The following is a 23180-nucleotide window of genomic DNA, read 5'->3' on the forward strand; positions in this document are numbered from 1 at the left end:
TAAAATGGAACTAAAGGTCCTAAACATCTCACACATAATGTATGTGAAATTGTTTTGTAAACTGTAAAGGGCTAGACAAGTGAAAGGGAATAGTATTCTCTTCTCTCTGGCCTTTTCTCTAATTCTAAGTAGGCTAATAAAAAAAATCAAGACAATAAGCAAGACTTGTGTATCTCAATAATTTTTAAAAATTATATTAAGAAAAGCCAACTGGAATAATATAACAAGAAAAGTTTCCCCTTGTCCTTTACTCTGGGAATTGAGAGCTTAAAGGCAAAAAAATGAGAATGCAAAAGTGAAGGTTTCTTGATGTCCTCTGCTCTTTCTCTTAATTTCCTCTAGATTGATTTCCTTATATTGCACATTTCATGCACACTTTGCATCATAATGACTATTTTATGGGTTGATGATTCTTTTATGAGAAATGGTTTTCTGTGTAGTCAAGCAGAGAGAGAATTGTCTCAAGGTTCACTTACAAAAAATTCAATTGTGAATTGCTAAATGTACGGCTCACACAGAGAAGACTGAAACTTGTTTTTTTTTGTTTGTTTTGTTTTGTTTCAATGTATCATTAGGTATTAATGTCAGCATTTCTTTGCTTGTCAAGGCCAACTCATGACATTTCAACTCCAAGGGAATGAAATGACTCTAAAGACCCAGTAGTCTAATAATCTATAATTGAGGTCACTAGATTAAATAACTTTTTTTGACACAAAGTTTTCTTTACACTTTGGGGGGAAGGGACGCCACACTTCCACTCAATTAAGAGAAACATTTTCATCAGCACAGAAGTCTTTTTTAATTTTTTCCCACTTATCATGCCATGAATTCATAGAGAATGGGTTCCAGAGCTCAGGCTCCTTTCCATTGGTTCTCACAAAGTGTGCTTCTCTGGGTGGAGCAGGCTGATGCTTCAGTTGAACCCAGGTACCTTTCTTTTTGGCTTCCTTATTTTTCCAATCATTTTCCTTCACATGTTTCAAGAAGCTATCTCGGCTCTTAGAGTGCTTAATATGCTCAATATGTACATTAATTCTCTTGACAAGAATCTTGCCCTTAACTTGCTTGTTCACAAGAATGCTCATTGCATGCTGGGTGACAGTGTAGACTCTTCCAGTTCTGCCACAATAACATTTGTGGGCATTCCTTTTTGAACAATGCCCATTCCCTTGATGTCCACAATGTCACCTTTCTTGTAGATTCACATGTATGTGGCCAAAGGAACGACTCCACGTTTTCTAAAAGGCCTAGGGAACATATAGCAGGTGCCTCTCCTCTTTCCCTTTGTGTTAGTCATTTTGGTGAACTACTGGAAGGTGGCAGTTCTGGCTGAAAGGCTTAAATAACTTCCCTTAATTGGAGTTTAGCAAACATGTATGAACCTACTGCTACACACAGGCAGTATGCTAGGGGGAAGTATGGAAAGACAAATATGAATAATAGATATAACTAGGCCTTAAGGATATAAAATTCCAGTAGGCAGAAGAGGGAAGGACATACAACATGTAAGGAGCATACAGGGGAACATATGAAAATCAGAATTAAGGGCACTAAAGAGGGGAGACACTACTGGTGATGGGCAAGAAAACCAAGCTTCTTTCTAAACCACTAAAGTTCCTTATCCTATATAAGAAAAGGGTAATATGCAAATAGACTGAATGGCAGAACAACTGAACAACCAATCAAAGCGTAATATGCTAATGATATGCTAAGGTTGCTCAACTGCTCGCTATGACATGCACTGACCACCAGGGGGCAGACAGTCGACTGGTCAACCAGTGGCTATGACATGCACTGAACACCAGGGGGCAGATGCTCCAACCGGTAGGTTAGATTGCTGCTGGGGTCCGGCCAATTGGGACTGAGCGAGATGGGCCAGACATACCCTAGAGACCTCCTGTGGTCCCTCCCCGGCCTGATCGTGCACTGGTGGGGTCCCTCCGCATGGCCTCTGCCCTCTTGCAATCTGGGACCCCTTGGGGGATGTTGGAGAGCTGGTGTCAGCCCGATCCCGCAGGCCACTCCCCTTGGGAGGGCGCCAGCCGCAGGGCTCATGACTGGCGAGTGCTACTGCAGCAGCACAAGCCTCTCCTGATTGGGATTGATTGGGCACAAGCCCACAGCAGGCACAGTGGGGCCGGGATGAGCGAGAGCGGCAGGTAGGAGCTGCAGGCAGCGTTGGACTACAGGTTTCGGCCTGATCCCTGCAGGGCACCCAGAGGGACCACACTTGTACACAAATTCATGCACCGGGCCTCTAGTAGATACTATTCACCTATTATATCCAATAAAGGCAAAAAGAAGAAATTAATCTATTTAACATTAAAAATTCTGGTTTCAACTCACTAGACTTTTGATGTCTTCTTATAATGCAGGAAGTTTCACTCTACCCTAGTGATAAGAAAAACAACAACAGATAATCTACAAAATTATTTCTTGAAGCTATCAGAGACAATTTAAAAAATCTCAGGGCAACAAACTAGCCTGAATTCTAAGGAAAGACAAGCACTTTCAAGGACAGACAGGATGGCTGTACTTGCTTACCTTGTGCAGAGCATGGGAGTAGGAGATGCCAGATAACATAAGCTGGTAAGAAGTACTCAACTAAAATGTTCAACAAATTGCAAAATGCAGAGTGTGGGCTAGCACAAAAGCATAGAACTCTTGGGAGTCTTAGATACAAAAATACAAAGGGAGTTCTGCATCTACTTGCAGGCTCTTCTTTATGGATCTCAATGGGCATGCATTAAAATGATTGGGCGGGGTGGCAGGGAGGGTGGGGCAGGAGACTAAGGAGCATTCTACTTGGTGGTTCAGGCCTGGAAGAAGTGAGGAGGGATGAGGGGAATAACAATCACTCCTCACAAAGCCTGTCCAGGTCCTTCTTCCCTATTTTCTCTAAGATACAAAAGCTCTAACTGCTAAAAGATTGGAAGCACACCCTATCACTCTCAGGGCACAGTTGAAAACCAACTACAATTGAGGGATGAGATGAAGGGGAAAAAACCTACTACCTCTGTGGGTGGGGCAGGAAACAGTCCTGGGCTCAGATCATCAGCGATTCTCTATCATCCAGGATGAGGTAGAATCACTGATGAGAAAGCCCCACCTCTGAGATCCAGGGACACAGTACCTATCTAAGACTAAGGCTGAACCAGGACAACATAGAATGATCCCCTTGACCCTTGTTTTTCCCAACTAAACTATCAAGCACACAGTCATCCCACATGTAGCTATCCATTATCCCCGTAAAAATCCGAAACATTGTAATAGAAACTACTTTAGTATTATTTCCACAGGAGAACACTTGCTACTCAAGGAAGCCAAGTATGGCCAAGACTCAATGACTCAGCTTACTTGTACAGAGAATTTCATATCTATATTTTATAGCCAGACATATATGTAATAGAAAAATAAAACATGCTTATATGTTTGTGTAGGCTAGAAAATAGCTCACTACAATGTAAAGGCAATACAGCCCTCCAATTGCTAGTTGGAGTAGGAACAGTATGATCCTTTTGGAGCAACAAATATTTCTTTACTAGAGGCCCAGTGCACGAAATTTGTGCATGGGTAGGGTCCCTAGCCCTGGCCGGCGATCAGGGCCGATCGGGGCCCCCTCCTTCCTTCCGGCTGCTGGCTGCGGGGGGGGGGGGGGGGGGGCTTTCTTCATTCCGTGCTGCCCCTGGTAGTCAGTGCACATCATAGCGAGTGGTTGAACTCCCAGTCTCCTGGTCGAACTCCCAAGGGGACAATTTGCATATTAGGCATATGTGTGTGTGTGTGTGTGTGTGTGTGTGTGTGTGTGTGTGTATAATATATAGAGAAGATTGGTTAAGAACACTGAACACCATAAGTTTTAAGTCATTCCCCAAAGTATATTAATACAAGTACAATATTTACAACAGAAAAGGATGTTTTGAAATACAGAATACTAAACATACATACATACACACACAAACAGACACACACACACCCCAAATCAAGTTCCAAAGACAAAAAAAATCTATAGCATAGATCTCAATGGATTTATGTCTTACACTAGAAAGAAATTATATTAATGACCAGAAGCAAAGAGGAGAGTTAAATGCATTTGACTTTTAGTAAAGATGTATTAATAATGAAGTTACCTGGGAACCTGACCTAGGGTAGTTTTATTTAACATTTTTATGAATTATCTGAAACAGGGAATGCAGAGTGGAAACTTTACATTTGTGGAGTACAGAATCTCTTCTAGATTATAAGATGTCAAAGAAATGTGAAAAAAACAACATAATATGATTTCATAAAACACTGTGAATAGAAAAAATTGTGGAGACTAAACTATTTGAATAAGAGATAGTTTATAAAAACACAATATTGAAAAAAATAAAAACACAATATTGGGTTTAAATAAAAATAATAATAATAGCTATCAAATAATAATCATAGCTATTAGTAGTTATCAAGTATCATATACATCCCCTCAATCCTTAACAATCTTCACAATAGTTATTCTTCCTATTTTACAAACAAGCTAACTGAGGGTTGGAACATTTAAGTAATTTGCTCAGTGCTACAACAATGATTATAATGAATGTGGCCTGTAAAAAAAACAAACCTGATACATGATTATTAAGCTTTGTTTCCTTGCAACTTTAAATATCTAAAATATTTTAGGGCAACTAATAGAAAACCATATTTGGCAATAGGAATTTCATCCCTGTACTTGGTAGGTTGATTTCCATTATCTTAAGGCCACAACCAACAACAGGAAGTTAGATAAAAGTTTGGAGAAGGAATAGTGGTCTGTACCAGAAACTGAAAGGTGGAGAAGGAAAGTTGCTGAAAAAGCCTCTTTAGAATTGTAGGGAAGGATGCCAAACTCAATGTTACTAGTAAATGTGAGTTGGTATTACAAATTATTTGTAAGGGAAATGAATTCCTGAGAAATCTGTTCATGATAATGTATTTGTGAATAAAATCAACCAGCAGAGGGGGCTGCTAAAAGAATATACAGTACAGGCTACTTAGCCACAGTTTATATTACAAAAGTCTGTTTCTAAGTCAATTGTTTAGAAGGCAGAATTCATTTCACCAAGGGAACAATGTTCCAAATCTGGGATCAGCACTATGGCCCTCAAGCCAAATCCAGCCCAACACCTGTTTTTGTATGGCCCACAAACTAAGAATGGTTTTCACATTTTTAAAAGATTGAAAAATTTAAAGGTTGACTAATATTCTGCAACACATGAAAATTACATGAGATTCAATTTTCAGTGTCCATAGATAAAGTTTTATTGGAATACAGCCACACTCATGGCCACTTTCATATGTAACAGCAGAGTTAAGGCAGAGACCATATGGCTCACAAAGCCTAAAACACTTGCACTCACACACTATGTGGCCCTCTACAGAAGAAATTTGCCAGTCTTCATTCTAATTAATTATTGCATTCCTGGGTTGGCTAGTAAAAAAAAGGTGTTATCCTATCTAATAAAGAGGGAATATACTAATTGACGGCCACACCCTCACAAGATGGCGGCACCCACAGCCACAAGATGAGGTGCCCAGTCCCCTCAGCCCCACCTCATCCAGCCTCAGTCCCCCAATGCCCTTAGCCCCACCTCATCCAGCCTCAGTCCCCCAGTCCCCTCAGCCCTCCCTTACCCAGTCCCCACAGCATCTAGCCTCATCCAGCCTCAGTCCCCCAGTCCCCTCAGCCCCAACTCATCCAGCTGGAGTCCCCCAGTCCCCTCAGTCCCGCAGGGGAGAACAGTTGGAAGCGATCAGGCTGGCAGGGGAGGGCAGTTGGGGACAATCATGCCGGCAGGGGAGCAGTTAGGCATCAATCAGTCTGGCAGGCAGAGTGGTTAGGGGCAATCAGGCAGGCAGGCAGGCAGGCAGGCAAGTGGTTAGGAGCCAGCAGTCATGGATTGTGAGAGGGATGTCCGATTGCCCGTTTAGGCCCCGAGGGGACCCAGATTGGAGAGGGTGCAGGCTGGGCTGAGGGACACCCTGCCCACTCCCCCCTCCCCGTGCACGAATTTCATGCACCAGGCCTCTAATTTCAAATATGCTTGTACTGTGGTGCTAATAGCATCCCCAAGTCTACGCCTGAAGCTTTTTCAGAACTCCAGTGGCATTCCAACTGTGGAAGCAGTGAATATCAAAGCTTTCAGAGTCATAATTTTTTTACCTTTGCTTATTCTGTCCAGTCAATTTGGAATACCCTTCCCCCAACAAAACAAAAATAAAAAGTTAACCTTTAGGAACTAACAAAATTGAGCATTTTTAAAGTATTTTACACTCATTGTTCTATTTAATTCTCACAACAACTAAGTGAAACAGTTGCTATTAATATGCCCATTTACAGATGGGAAAACTGAGACCAAAAGAAATTAAAAACTTGTTCCAAATAACACTTCTAGTAGGTGCTAGAGCCAGGATATAAACCCTGGCAATCTAGAACAATCTTGGATATTGTGCTATTATCCACTGACCACAAACCTATATTTCTTTTTTCAACTTTTGAAAGCCCTTTCAACTTTTTTTCCTTTTTAAAAATATTTTTATTGTTTAAAATATTGCATGTATTAGTATATATATCTCCTTTTTTTCCCCATTGACCTTCCCCCAGCCTCCCCTACCCCCTGTCGCATGCCCTCATCCCACCCCCCCAGTGTCTTGTGTCCATTGGTGTGCTTATATGCATACATACAAGTCCTTTGGTTGATCTATTTCCCTCCTTCCCCAACACTCCCCAGCCTTCCCGCTGTAATTTGACAGTCTGTTTGGGAAGGCTGGGGAGTGACTCTGTATCTATCTTTTTATTCATCAGGTTATAATGTTCTTTATTTTCCATAAATGAGTGAGATCATATGGTATTTTTCTTTCATTGCCTGACTTATTTCACTTAACATAATGCTCTCCAGGTTCATCCATGCTGCTGCAAATGGTAAGAATTCCTTCTTTTTTATAGCAGCATAGTATTTCATTGTGTAGATGTACCATAGTTTTCTAATCCACTCATCTGCTGATGGGCATTTAGGCTGTTTCCAAATCTTAGCTATGGTGAATTGTGCTGCTATGAACATAATGGTGCATATATCCTTTCTGATTGGTGTTTCTAGTTTCTTGGGATATATTACTAGAAGTGGGATTACTGGGTCAAATGGGAGCTCCATTTTTAGTTATTTGAGGAAACTCCATACTGTTCTCCACAGTGGCTGCACCAGTCTGCATTCCCACCAGCAGTGCACGAGGGTTCCTTTTTCTCCTCATCCTTGCCAGCACTTGTCGTTTGTTGATTTGTTGATGTTTGCCATTCTTACAGGTGTGAGATGGTACCGCAATGTCGTTTTGATTTGCATCTCTTGGATAATTAGTGACTTTGAGCATGTTTTCATATGTCTCTTGGCCTTCCTATGTCTTCTTTCGAAAAGATTCTATTTAGGTCCGTTGCCCATTTTTGTATTGGATCATTTATCTTCCTTTTATTAAGTTATATAAGTTCCCTGTAGATGTTGAAGATTAAACCTTTATTAGTGATAACATTTGCAAATATGTTCTCCCATAGAGTGGGCTTTCTTCTTGTTTTGTTGATGGTTTCTTTTGCTGTGCATAAGCTTTTTATTTTTATGTAATCCCATTTGTTTATTTTCTCTTTAGCTTCCATTGCCCTAGGAGCGGTATCAGTGAAGAAATTGCTTCAGCATATGTCTGAGATTTCTCTGCCTGTGGATTTCTCTAGTATTTTTATGGTTTCCCGTCTTATGTTTAAGTCCTTTATCCATTTTGAGTTAATTTTTGTGTACGGTGTAAGTTGGTGGTCTAGTTTCATTTTTTTGCATGTATCTGTCCAATTTTCCCAACACCGTTTATTGAAGAGACTTGTCTTGACTCCATTGTATATTCATGGCTCCTTTGTCAAATATTAATTGAGCATAGTGGTTTGGGTCGATATCTGGATTCTCTATTCTATTCCATTGGTCTATATGTCTGTTCTTGTGCCAGTACCAGGCTGTGTTGAGAACAGTGGCTTTGTAATACAGCTTGAAATCTGGTATTGAGGTCTCACCTACTTTGTTCTTCTTTCTCAGGATTGCTGTGGCTATTCGGGGTCTCTTTTTATTCCAGATGAATTTTTGGAGAGTTCTTTCTAGGTCTGTGAAATATGCCGTTGGTATTTTAATGGGGAGTGCATTGAATCTATAGATGGCTTTGGGTAGTATGGACATTTTAATGATGTTGATTCTACCAATCCATGAACATGGTATGTTCTTCCATCTGTTTATGTCTTCCTCTATCTCTTTTTTCAGTGTCCTGTAGTTTTCCACATGCAGGTCTTTTACCTCCTTAGTTAAGTTTATTCCTAGGTATCTTAATTTTTTTGGTGCGATGGTAAATGGGATTGCTTTTTTAGTCTCTCTTTCTGTAAGTTCACTATTGGTGTATAGAAATGCCATAGATTTCTTGACGTTAATTTTGTATCCTGCTACGTTGCCGAATTCATTTATTAAGTCTATTAATTTTTTGATGAAATCTTTCGGGTTTTTTATGTACAATATCATGTCATCTGCAAATAAGGACAGCTTTACTTCTTCTTTTCTAATTTGGATGTCTTTTATTTCTTCTTCTTGTCTAATTGCAATGGCTAATACTTCCAGTACTATGTCAAACAGGAGTGGTGAGAGTGGGCATCCCTGTCTTGTTCCTGTTCTTAGGGGAAATGGTTTTAGTTTTTGCCCATTGAGTATGATGTTAGCTGTGGGTTTATCATATATGGCTTTTATTATGTTGATGTATGATCCTTCTATTCCCACTTTGTTGAGAGTTTTTATCAAGAAAGGGTGTTGGATTTTGTCAAATGCTTTTTCTGCATCAATTGATATGTTTATGTGATTTTTATCTCTCAATTTGTTTATGTGATGCATCACGTTTATTGATTTGTGGATATTGTACCATCCTTCTTGGCCAGTCAAAGAAAAATAAATATCACATGATCTCACTCATTTATTGAATATAATGAACAACATAAACTGATGAACAAAAATAGATCCAGAGACAGAGAAGTATCGATCAGACCATCAAACCTCAGAGGGAAGGTAGGGGAGGGTGGCAGTAAGGGGGAGAGATCAACCAAAGGACTTGTGTGCATGCATATAAGCCTAATTAATGGACACAGACACCAGGGGGGTGAGGATATGAGTAGGGGGTTTGGGGGCGGGGGCAATGGGGGGATAAGGACACATATGTAATACCTTAATCAATAAAGAAAAAAATGTTCATACTACCCAAAGCAATCTATAGATTCAATGCAATCCCCATTAAGATACCAATGGCACATTTCACAGACCTAAAACAAACTCTCCAAAATTTCATATGGAATAAAAAAAGACCCTGAATAGCCGCAGAAATCTTGAGAAAGAACAAAGTTGGAGGGGTCACAATACCAGATATCGAGCTATATTTCAAAGCCACTATTCTCAAAACTGCCTGGTACTGGCACAAGAATAGATATATAGACCAATGGAACAGAACAGAGAACCCAGAAATAAACCCAAGCCATTATGCTCAGTTAATATTTGACAAAGGAGGCAAGAGCATACAATGGAGTCAAGACAGTCTCTTCAATAAATGGTGTTGAGAAAATTGGACAGATACATGTAAAAAAATGAAAATAGACCACCAAGTTACACCATACACAAAAATAAACTCAAAATGAATAAAGGACTTAAACGTAAGATGAGAAAACCATAAAAATCTTAGAAGAATCCATAGGCAGCAAAATATCAGATATATGTTGTAGCAACTTGTCTATTTCTACACAACACTGGTTGGGATTTTGATTGGGATAGGATTGAGTATATAGATTATTTTGTGTAGTACTGGTAGTTTAACAATATTGAGTCTTCTGACTCAATAAATATCTCTCCATTTATTTAGGTCTTTCTTAATTTCTCTCAGCAATACATTGTAGTTTTTAGTGCACCTACAAGGAGCTTCCATAAGACTGTCAGCTGATTTCTCAACAGAAACTTTGCAGGTTAAAAGGGAGTGGCAAGAACTACTCAAAGTGATAAAAAGTAAGGACACACAACCAAGATTATTCAACCCACTAAAGTTATCATTTAGATTTGAAGGACATATATAAAGCTTCCCAAACAAGAAAAAGCTAAAGAAGTTCATCACCACCATACCAGTACTACAAGAAATATTAAAGGCACTTATTTAAGAAAAAGAAAAAAAAAGATCTAAAATATGAATAATAAAATGGTAAGAAATGCATATCTATCAACAATTACTTTAAACTCAAATGGATTAAATGTTCCAATCAAAAAACATACAGAGACTTCCCTGGCCTGGTGGCTCAGTTGGTTGGTGTGTCATCCCATACACGAAAAGTTTACAAGTTAAATCCTTAGTCAGGGCATGTTTGGGAGACAACTGATCAATGTTTCTCTCTCACATTGATGTTTCTCTCTCTCTCTTCCTTCCTCTCCCTCTAAAATAAATAAAAACATATCCTTGGGTGAGGATTAAAACAAAATTATTTTTATAAAAGACATATTGTGACTGAACAGATAACAAAACAAGACCTTTACATATGTTGTCTATAAGAGATTCACTGCAGATCAAAAGAAACACACAGACTGAAAGTAAAGGGAAGGAAAAGTATATCCATAAAAATGGAAACAACAAAAAAAGCTATGGTAGCAATACTTGTACCAAACAAAATAGACTTTAAAACAAAGGCTATAACAAGAGACAAAGAAGGACCCAGCAACTCCACTTCTGGGTATTTATTTGAAGAAACCCAAAACACTAAATTGAAAAGACATATACTTCCAAATGTTTATTGCAGCATTATTTACAGTAGCCAAGATATAGAAGCAACCTAAGAGTCCATCAATAGATGAATGGATGAAAAAGAAGTGGTGCATATATACTGTACAATGGAATATGACTTAACCATAAAAAAGAATGAAATCTTGCCATCTGTGACAACATAGATGGACCCAGAGGGTATTATGCTAAGTGAAATAAGTCAGACAGAGAAAGAAAAATGCCATGTAATTTCACTTATATGTGGAATATTAAAAATAAAATAAATGAACAAGTAGAACAAAAACAGACTCATAAATACAGAAAATATTTTGAAGGTTGCCATATGGGAGAAAGGTTGGGAGACAGGGGCAAAAAAAGGTAAAATGATTTAGAAGTACAAATTGGCAATTACAGAATAGTCACTGTAATTGGAATATAGTCAATAATATTGTAATATTGTAATAGCTACATATGGTGTCAGATGAGTACTAGATTTATCAGGGTGATCACTTTGTAAGTTATATAATTATCTAATCATGGGTTTGTACACCTGAAACTAATATAATATTGTACGTCACTGTAATCCTACCTAATAAAATGGTAATATGTAAATTACCATCACTCCGCTGCGCCCACGATTGGGCCAGAGGGAGGCGCAGGGGGCGGGACTCGGGGTGGCCGGGGTGGCCGATTGGGCCGGCAGGACGCTGAGCTCACGTCGCCAGTGGCGGCGTGAGCTCAGCGTCTGCACCATGGCTGTGCTGCGGAACAGAAGGGGCCTCTGGGGCAGCGAGCTCACGTCCTGCCGAGGACCATCAAAAGCGGGGGAGCTGGGTGCCTGTCTGCTCCAGCACCAGGCCTTTCAGAAGCCTCCGCCGCGCCAGAGGCTTCCAAAAGGCCTGGTGCACCAGCGGACAGGCACCCAGCTCCACCGCGATCGAAAGCGAAAGCGTGTAGGGGACCCTACACCTGCATGATTCAATCATGCACTGGGCCTCTAGTCTAAAAATAAAAGATAAGAAATAAGAAATAAAGCTCCAGTTTATGTGCAAAATTTTGGGGGAAAAAAGGCCAGAAAACACAATTTCACACCAGGCAGGCCAAGTGAATTATAAACAGTTTATATTTGCCTATTAATGGTGCCATTTGAGCTGATTGACCAGACATTGACAGCAGTAAGGTAAGAACTATACTGTTCATGTATATTAAAATTTGACACAATATTTTGGTAACTATTGTGCAGTTATTTTAACAGTAGGCATCTTTCAATTTAAAATAATTTCTACTTATAACAGTGCTATCCCATCACCACTCAGTAGTGAAACTCATGTTTATAACTATACTCAGGAAAATTAGATCTGATAAAATGCCATGAAGAATGCTAGACAGCCACCATAGTATGTCATGCTGATAATTTAGGAAAGTGCAGTTTCTCCTGAGTTACTTCCATTGTGTTATGATAAAGTTAGGAAAACAAAATCATTATTAAAGTAAAAACTTTTCTATAATTACAAGGCTTCACACTTACTTCTATGAGAATATATACCATTAATTATGTGATTTTAATACATAAAGATTTCAGGAAGCTATCCCTCTCATAATTTGTTGTAAAAAATACAGTTTTGTGATGGACCAAGCTACTTAAGCACAGCAAAACACGTCTGCTCAAAGAAAGTGATATTTTTACTCTAACCAGCACATTCAGCAGAAACAGAAGGTTCAAATATCATTATACTGGCTAGTCTCTTGACTCTCTCCTGGAAAATATAAAGTGTAGGAGGGAGCTTTTGTTACCACCCAGCATTTTTTTTTCTGTCTTGTGACATTCTCTGACTTTCAGCTGACAGCCTGTGTTATGTAAAAGATTGCGATGGTGGAAAGGTTAAGTGGCATCAATGCAGGAGGACTTTAGCATGTGACCCTGTCAACAAATTTCAGTTTATCATATCACAGAACATTCTGCTGGATAAGAAAAAATTCTATGAGAATTTGCAATTTGCTATCAAACACATATTTTAGCATGTTTTCTTATTAAAAAGTATTCTTTAGAACTTGAAGCAGGTAGTAGAAACTATGAATGCTACTTTCATTATGAGTTTTTTAATTTTAAACTTTAAACTTAAAAGTTTGTCACAAAATCCCATAGAGAAGATAAATGAGCAGAGAAAGAGAAAAGAGACAGGCAGATTCCTATGTATTACCTAGAAAGACACACAAGCACACTTGATACTCTCCTAGATGCCTAGGTATAGATGGTTTTTAGAAAAAGAACAATAGTGTGCATTTTGAATGCACAAAATTATTTTTATTTTTTAAATAATCAAACAATGAATCTCTACATCCTTCATTTTTAATATATAGAATCACAGACTATCAGAGCCAAGTTGAAAGTCTTTAGAGAGTATCTAACCTAAAACCACCCATTTTACATGGAAGGAAAACTAAACTCCAGAGCAGAACAAGGATGTACATTAGTGATTTTAATACATTGAAGTTCAATGAATTGTCTTTAGACATCACTGCCATAAATAACCCATGTCCAAGTTATCTATTGCACACATCTGGAATGGGGCACAGCTGACTCAGAGCATGACATAAGATTCTTAATTATTAGCTAGCATTAAAATTTCTAGTCATTTTAAACATTGGAAAACTCTGATTTATTACTGCTGGTAATGTTTTTATTAACTGAGAATGAATATCCACTTTCAGAACAATTTACATTTTCATATAATTATCGACTTTTTTGGCTGGAAGGATTCTTAAAATTTCAGTCCTCTTTCAAACTAACCTGATTCTATATATTATATTGGACTCTTCTCTATAACATCCATGCCCAGTGGTCACTTAGGTGTCTGTTTGGATGCATTCCATCTTTGAGAACTTTTGACTGTTAAAAGGATTTTCTTTAATTTTATCCAAACTTACATTCCTTTGATCTCTCTATCCACTACCCGTACCAAGGATACTACATTTTGACAACACATAAAATGTATCTTATCTCTCTCTTCCATATGATCGCTTTTCAGAGCTAAGAGGATGGTGAACATATGGCTTCTCCTCTTCAAGCAAAGCAGCTCTGTTTCCTTTAGACATTGCTCATATGACATGCCTTGGAGAAGGAAATCATAGCGGTAAAGGGCGTCACACTCTGAAGGTTCAATCCCATAACCACAACCTGCTGACTGTGTTACATTTGGATACTGACTATCCTCTCTGTATCTCAGTTTCCCCCATTTATAAAAGAAAAATAGTAATGGTATTGATCCCATAGTATTGTTTCAAAGAATAAAATGAATGTTGTGTGAAGCACTGGGGTAGATTGGGTGATTACTATTCCCAACCTTTCATATTCTCCCTGTATTAGAAGTATATGCATTCATGCTTTTTGCCATGTATGCAGAGTCACTATGGGTGGACCATACTTCTATATCCCAGGGATGCTGGGTTTAGACAAATGACTTGCTTCAGCCAATGTAATGTTAGCAGAAGTGATATAATCAGAAACTTGAAACATGCTTGCATGGTTTGCTTGCTCTCTTACGCTATGATGATATTCCATAAGAATATGCCCTCAGGGATTCACCACTCGAAGGAAAATAAGAAAACACACAAAGAAGACATAAACCAAACCTGCATTCTGAATCCAAGCTTAGCCTATTATAACCAAGTCTGGCAGAGCTACATATGATTCATAGACTTTTGAGGAAAAAAAGTTTTCTGTTGAAAGCCATTGAAACTTTAATATTGTCTGTTATAACACTAGTCAACTATTGTCACAATAATGCTGCATAACTACCCCCAAACTCAGTGTACAACAATAGCATTTATTTCTAGTTCTCTTGCCAGGTTGACTGGAGTTCAGCTGATTTATGCTGGTCTTGGCTGTGATTCGCTCCAAAAGCTGCAGATTGGGTCTGGGTCTGCTCCAAATATGCCCTGTCCTTCCCAGACTAGAAACTATCAAGACCTGTTCATTTTATGGTGAATAGAAAGTGTAAGAGGGCAAAGCCAACTAAAAAAAACTAAAAGAATAAAAGCAGTGCTTTTGCCTGTCATATCAACTAGCTTACCACTGGTCAAAGAAAATAATGTACCCAAGTCCGAAGTCCATAGGAGGGGAAATAAACTCTGTGGACCTTTAGTCCAAAGCAATCACACAGTCATGCTCAGCATTAATGGGGTGGAAAGTTTACTCTTCTAATGGATTTGGGGAGAAGGAGGAGTGAATATTTGACTAAATGATAATCTAATCCAACAGTTACACAGCAAAAACTAATACAAGCTCTTAACAGAATGTTTGGTACATAGAAACTGGTAAACAAATTCTAGATATCATAATTAAATATCATCATAATAACTCAGGTTCTTCTCTATTTTTGTTACTCTCCTATAAATGCAGTTTGTTATTATTCTTCTAAAAAATAAGGCATTGATACAGGAAGCAGTACTTCTCGTTCTAGGTATTTTTCTTATTTTAAAACTAGAGGCCCAGTGCATGAAATTCGTGCACAGGTAGGGTCACTAGCGGCTGCAGCTGCTGGCTGGAGCCTCCCTTCCCCAGCTGCCAGCTGCCAGCCAGGGCCTTCCTTCATTCCATGCTGCCCATATGACATGCACTGACCACCCCTGGTGGTCAGTGCATGTCATAGCTAGCGATCGAACTCCCGGTCGGTCGAACTCCCTAGGGGACACTTTGCATATTAGGCTTTTATATATTTATATGACCTATGCATTAAAGTTATTGATAATCCATCACTCACCTAAAATCATAGTTCTCTTTCATACAGACTGATGCTTAAACATGGCTTCCCATTAAGTGATAGATCACTTAGCTATATGTATAATTAAGTCCATCTTGTTATGTTAAATGTAGTTGCAGCCTATTCATATATTTTGGGGACCTGATTTTGTCACTTTCATGTCATATAGGTACTCTCTATCTTTATCCAAGTAATTGATAAAAATGTTTCACTGACAACATAGAATGGAAGGACTCAACTGGACCAGATCTACTCAGAGAAGCTGTGGAATTCCTACCCATAAAAACAGAGCTGACAGCTTCCGCAAGAGTAGACCTCCTGAAAACGCTGACAATTCTATGAGTTTATTATTCTTTCTGTGTTCTTCCTGAGCAGCTGTTTGCAGCCTGTGCTGAGGCCATGAGTCTTTGGGGATAGAAGGGTAAAGGGTCAAATCTGGAAGCAAAGAAAGCTTGCTTCTGGGCAGGAATAAATGGGTCCTGCAAGCTGTCCTCAAATAAAGGAGCAACACTATGGGGTAGAGAGAGCAGCCACAGCAGTGGGGTACAAATCCTTTGCTGGAATGGCAGACTTTCCACTGACAGTCAAGACTGACCCCTTAGACTGGTAAGGCAACTTCGGAATATCTGAAAAGACAAACTTTAAGAATAGAAAATATTTCTCATAATTTACAAGATAGGGGTTTGTATTCATATTGATTTTGCTTTGCTGGTTTTTAAAAAGTAATACTTGAACATGGGAAAAAATTCGATGATACAAAAGGATATATACTGGAAAATGTTTCCCTCTTCCCTCTGGCCAACCTCTTGAGGCAACAATCATTACTCAGGCTGTGTCATAGTTCTGCAGCATTATTTCCATGTAATTACAAGCATATTTATACATATACTATTTAATAATCAAAAGGAAGCAGAGCATTTAGACTCATTTACTTTTGAATATTCATTTTGTGCCCAGCAAGAGCAGAACATCTGAGTTACACATATGAAGTTCCCAAGGTTCACAAAGGCTAATTGATTTGTCAAAGTCTTAAGTCTATTAAGAGGAAAAGTCAGTATCTGATCTGAAAGCAAGACCTGGAGTAAGACCTAAGCATAACAGGCGTGAGTTTACATAAAGGAAAAACAGCCACCATACTATTTTGGGGAGATTTTCCAAATCTGCAAATAGGTGGTAGTCATTTAAAGGAGCAAAAAATAGTTGTTTGGTTGTGACTGTGACCCAAATCCATGCCCTACAACTTTAGCCACACCATAGCAGCTTAAAAGGGTGACTGATGATTTCTTTTTTTGCACTTTGTGAGTTGGGGATCTGGTATTTCTCAAAACCCTAAAATATTTTAACCGAAAACTGTCCTAAGAAAAAGGAAATGTTTCAATTTGAAATCTTTAATTAAAACCACATTCATAATTCTAAGTATTTAAAAAGTAAGTTAAAGGAGAAATTTACTTTTGCACATCACAGAGATTATAATAAACACAGAACCTTGCCAAAAGACATGCCTCCAGCTGCACTGAGGAAACATCAGAGTAGACCAGCACTGCAGCTTAGCAAGAGAAAGGCTGAAGGCAGTCATGTACAGAAAGGCAAACAACCATAATGTAAAACTCATGTTCCCTGCTGGAATAGAATTCTGCAGAAGTGCATCAGAAAGAGAGAGAGAGAAAGAAAGAGAGAGAGAGAGAGAGAGAGAGAGAGAGAGAGAGAGAGAGAGAGAGAACGAACTACAGTTGTTCCCCAGTAACATTTGTTCCCCAGTATTAATTCAAAAACTATCAACTGTAAGTCTATTTTCTTGAGGTTCACCAAGGCCACAGATGTGTGCTCCATAAAACTATTGCCACTTTGGGGACAAGCTCAATCAATTTGTGCCTGAAAATGATTCACATGGGTCTATACATTGCAGAGCTCATTACTTCAGGGATTTCCCAGAGCTCCACATTCCTGGCTGCCTAATCCAATAAGGGAATGCATATTTATTTTGCCGGGATATACATCATGGTAGAAGAAAAATCCTTCAAAATTCCTGTAATTCCTAAGAAATCCATTTCCTCAAATATGGAATGATATACCTGTTAGAGAGAAAAGTGGGTCCTTACCAGTCCCCAGAATAATGCTTCCTGATTTCTCTATCAAAAATGTTTATGGTGCATGCACCATAGAAGTTTAAATCAAAAGCTTAGAAGAAACAGAAGTACTCTAAGGAAATTTAAAGACTAAAAGCATCTCTTACAGAATATAGATGTGTGAAATACCTTAAAATAACTACTAGACATACAGAGAAGTAAAAAAAAAAAAATGGTTGGACAACAGGGCTGGGATACTTTTACCAACATCCATAGTTTCTATTACCATCTACATGCTGAAGCCTCCCAAATCTGACTGGCACTCTCACCTGTGCTCTAGACTGTGTACTCACTACCTTGACAACTTCACATGGGTATTTCACTGGCATCTCAAATACAATATGTTCCAAGTCAAACTTATCTTGTCCTCCCCAAAATATATTCCATTTTCAGAACTGTCTCTTCAATAAAGGACAACATTCTCCCATTTGCTGAACACAAAAATAGAGAGGTCATCCCTCACATCTATTTCTTTCTTTCCTCCCTCCCAGACACATAATCTTATCACCTAATCTATCTCACTCATCTTACTTCTTTCTGTTCCACTGTCATACTGCAATCCAGGCTCTACAATCACCCACTGGGACATCTGCATTTGTCTCCTAACTTATCTCCCTGCCTCTTGCCCATTCCAGTTCATTCCTGACTTGGAGTCAGAATGATCTTTTTATAATACAAAATTGATTCAATGTATTATTTGCTTAAAAAACATCAGAGGTTTCCCACTGTCACTGGGATGAAGCATCATAATCACCCTCTGCCATTTTTTGATCTCTGCATCATTCTGTGGCTTCATCATAGCTCTTCACATGCCAAGTCCCTCTATTTTCATTTTAATCAAACTAAATGTTTAATCTATTGGACATACTAGTATCTCTTTCACTTCTGGGTCATTGAGCCTTCTCTTTCTTCAGTCTGGAACATTCCAGCACTCTTAACCACCTTGTTCTGCTTATCTCTTATTCATCCACCAGGAAATAAAGTCCGTGAGAGCCATTTGCCTACATTGCCTGTCTTGTTCAGCCCTGTCACCTTAGCACCTAGAAAAATGAATGCATATTATATATACTCAACATTTGTTGAATTAATAAATGAATAATTTAATAAGAGAAAGGCTGAAGGTAGTCATGTACAGAAAGTCAAGCAACCATAATGTAAAACTCATGTCCCCAAAGTGGCAATGATTTTTATTATTTTTTGTTTTTTTGCATTTGTCATTTTGCATCTTCAATGAATTCCTACCTAATTGCTAGGTTTTTAACTTCTATAGCTGAGATTATTTTCAGAATAGAAATAGTCTCCAATTTTACTAATAAGGCACAGTAGATTACTGCTCAAAAAGGTATCTATTCTACCAAAGATGGGCAATATTTTACCTCCTTATAGACAGAAGCCAGTTTTCTGAAATCCTCTGCTCAGGCTCCTTTTCTGCTTAGAATCACCTGCCTTACTAAATCTGCATGTCTAAATCCTTCCTTCAAGGTACTGATCAAAATAAAATAAAATAAAAAGCTCTTAATGGATCCTTTAAAAAAAAATGCTATAGTATCATGTTTTCTGCATGAATTTAATAAATATTTGTTTAATCAATAAATGATCTTAAATAAGAATACAATTACATAGCATATTATCTTAACTTTAAAATATTTGCTATTAAATGTCATTAAATTATAAATAATATTATATACTATTAAATTATTCCAACATATCTAAGAATCTAAGCTATTTTAGGTAAAAAGTACACAGTTTTCCTTTTTTTCTGAAGACCAAGACTCAGTGATACTAACAAATGTGGTTATGTCTAATCTCACTGTGAGAAGGTAAGGACCTCATTTGGGTGCAGCTCCTAACTGCTTTCCATAACAACAATGCCAGGGTGTAGCCAAGAGGGTTATGTTTTACCTATCCTTAACCACTACTGGGGTTGTATAGATTAGAATTACATTTCCATGAGCCCTGAAGAATAACCCAAAAACATAAAACCCCATTTATTGAGGTTCTATGCTTTGCATATGCTTTATCATGACAACAACAACACAAAGTAGGTAGAATTATTCTAATCACATGGATATGGAAGCTATGGTTGAAAGAAGTGAGATCACGCCCTAGTTGGTTTGGCTCAGTGGATAGAACGTCAGCCTGTGGACTGAAGGGTCCCAGGTTCGATTCCAGTCAGGGGGCACGTGCCCGGGTTGCAGGCTCGATCCCAGTGGGGGGCGTGCAGGAGGCAGCCGATCAGTGATGCTCTCTCATCATTGATGTTTCTATCTATCTCTCTCACTCCCTTCCTCTCTGAAATCAATAAAAATATATTTAAAAATAAAAAAAGTGAGATCAGGCCTAAACCGGCCGTTGGACATCCACCAAGAGGTCCCCGAGTGGAGAGGGTGCAGGCTGGGCTGAGGTAACCCCCCCTTCCATGCAGGAATTTTGTGCACCAGGCCACTAGTAAATAATAAACAAGAATAATAAATAACAATAAGTAAAGCCAGATACTGCATCTATTAACTGTCTTATTTAATATCCCCAACAGTAATTCCTTCACAACACCTAGTACTTTGGACAAAATTCTAGCAGATTTTTGTGTATTTTTCCTTTTCCAAATTCCAAAATATGTTCAATTTAAGCCACTCTGATTGGAGAGATTAGACATAACAATAATATAGAGAATTGTTTATTCTCTTAGAAACTGATAAGACAGATTCTTTGGGGTAGAGCACAGGACTTAATTGAAATAAATATTTTATATGCTTAGAGTTTGGAGTAAGACCCCTCAAATAAAAGAAGATCATGCCTCCTAAGCAACATAGATCCTACTACTAAGGGTCCTTTGGATTTGTTTTTTTTGTTGTTGTTTTTATTGAGCCCTGTGATGGATTTAGACATATAATTTGCAAGTAGGAGCTAGAACTAACCTCAATAAATCTTCATAGTAAGTGATAAGAAACTGAGAACTTCTCATAGGAAACCTGGTAGAGAAAGGAGCCAAGAAAGCTGACATGTGCCTGGAGAAAAAAACAAGGAAAGAAAATTGTTGATAGCTGCAAGGCTATGGAGAGATTTTGAAGAGTAGAAATATCTGATAAGGGTTTTGGAGGTGTTACTATGGAATAAATGATATAAACTCCTCTGCCTTTTCAGGAAATCTGCAACAAAGTACATTGTTTGCTGGTGCTTTAAAGTGAGTGAATTTAGGAGAGTTGATGAAAAGGTTCCAATAGGTGCTAAATTTTATATTCATAACTGTTCAGAGATGCAAATGTTAAACAGCTGATTTGGGGGTGCTCCAGAAAAAGAAGGGTAGTACTGGAAATTTTTAAAAAGTAAAAATGCTGGCAGAGCAGGAGTAGACATATTTGCCATGATGCCTCAAAGTACATAAAGGAAACACTAGAAGGTAAATCCAGGATTTAGAAATTGTTTTCTTAATTTGTTAGGGAAAAAGAAGATAAATTATGTAGAGTAGAGGCTAAAAAATATACTCTGGTATGAACAGAGCTAAGGCCTACGAGAATTGGGAAATGCCTACTTAGTTCCATAGAGTATATTAAATAAACCTATCTGTATTTTTTCTTTTGGGTTTTGTTTTTGTGTTTCCACTCAAAATATCAAAATTAATATCTTAATCTCTGGGATCATAGTAAAACCTGAAGACAGAGCATACAACCTGAAAGTTGCTGAAAGTTTAGACGAAAAACCAGCTACAGAAAAATAAATACCATTAGTGTCCATATTATCTGCGAAAAAAAAACAAAAACATAATCAATTTATCCTGTTAAAACTTTAGGATGAAAAATATCTGAAAAGTTTTTTTTGAGGTTATCAATATTAAGATATACAAAATAAAAAATTTTATAAAGACATTTATAGACTAGTTTAGTCCTTCTAAGACTATTTTTGCCATGAGCTTTTATATTTATCTATCATAAATCTGCCACATGGTTTTTCAAAAACAAGATTGAAGAAGAAATATTGTAAATATTTGTATAATCTATACATGAATTATGTGCACAGATACATCCAAAACTCATAAGGTAAAACCTTATTTGCTTAGACTAAATAAAAGGCTTGACAATCTGATATAGTAGAATATATTTAATAAAGATTTTTACTTTCACATATGCCCAACTCCATATATATTTATAGAGCATCTATTATGTATAATGCCTTAACACAGAGAAATACATAATTTCTAGCCAGAGGGAGTGAAAGGTCTACCAGGGGACAGAAGAGATATATGCTAATGACTCAGATACAAAGCCTACTAAGAGAAGAGCACCATAGGAAACTCCTGCAGAGTTATGAAGGTTCAAAGGAGAGAGATAAAAAGATTCATTCGAATGGCTTTTGAGATTCATCCATTCAACAAAGAGTTAAATGAACATGAGCTCCTAACATAATCCAAGCTTAGTGCTGGATACTGGAATGGCCCAATGAGCACATTTACCAGGCATGGAGATTAGGGAGTAAGGAAAGGGTTGAGAGGATTGGAAAAGCACAAGAAAAGATGGATGTATTTAATGAAGAGACAGCCAGGTATGGCTCCTAGAGTATTTCTTTAACTCAGCAGCAGGGAATGGAACTCCAGAATATATATATATATATATATATATACATATTTTAAGCAGGGTAGTGATAGACTTAATCATTAATTTGGAAGATATATTAGTATAACTAGTTGCTTAAAAACAGTTTCCAAATCTCAATGGGTTTAATTTGAAATTAGTCAGATTCATGTAAAAAATACAATACAGCCAAATCCTTCTCAACCTTCTGTTTTCCAAAGAAGGCAAAGCAAAAACGATGGCTTGGAGTTCTCTGTAAATTTCTAGTAATAGCATAAAGGAATGCCTCGGTGCTGACTATCAAAAAAGTCACAAATTTCAAATGATTACAATGCTAAACAACGAGATTTCCTGTATAACAAAATCTACAAAATTACCTCTGATAATGCTCTATAGAACACAAACATGCAGTATAAGTTAATTTTTATAAGGCCAAAGCAGGAATCATAATATCAGCTTTAATATTGCATGAATACCAGGATTGGATCTCAATTTCTTCAAGTTATTAGCACCCTCTGTTTCTGCAGTGGGAGAAAAAAATTTATATTATCCACTAGCTCTGTTGTGTGAAATAACTAAATAACATGGGTAAAGAGGTCTAAGACATGAAAAGTGCTAAATTTAATTATTTATTATTAGCATCTCCTCCCCATGCAGATGTTTCTGATTTAAAAATGTGAACCATGTGGACAACATAGGATTAGTGAGTCTAGCAAATGGGAAGCAAGAATAGACACAGAGGCATTATGAAAGCCATGGGGTCAGGAATGAAAGCGTCTGAGGTGTGGCAAGAGTTCAAAAGTAAATTAGGATTAATCCAAGAAATATTCACAGGGATAAGCTTTCAAGAAAAACAATTTGGCAGACCAGAAATGAACAACAACAACAACAAAAAAAAGAAAAAGAAAAAGGAGGAG

General features: G+C 37.9%; 1 protein-coding gene and 1 pseudogene across 3 annotated transcripts in view; both read right to left on the reverse strand.

Moving 5' to 3' along the window:
* Nucleotides 1-23180, reverse strand: part of HPSE2 (heparanase 2 (inactive)) — a 538739-nt gene that overhangs the window by 280783 nt on the left and 234776 nt on the right. The gene's annotated exons all lie outside the window — the stretch shown is intronic.
* On the reverse strand, nucleotides 817-1297 carry LOC307112822 (large ribosomal subunit protein eL21-like; annotated as a pseudogene). The gene has a single exon. The product of its transcript is annotated as a large ribosomal subunit protein eL21-like (transcript).

Source organism: Cnephaeus nilssonii (assembly GCF_951640355.1).
Source record: "Cnephaeus nilssonii genome assembly, chromosome: 16".
NCBI lineage: Eukaryota > Metazoa > Chordata > Mammalia > Chiroptera > Vespertilionidae > Cnephaeus > Cnephaeus nilssonii.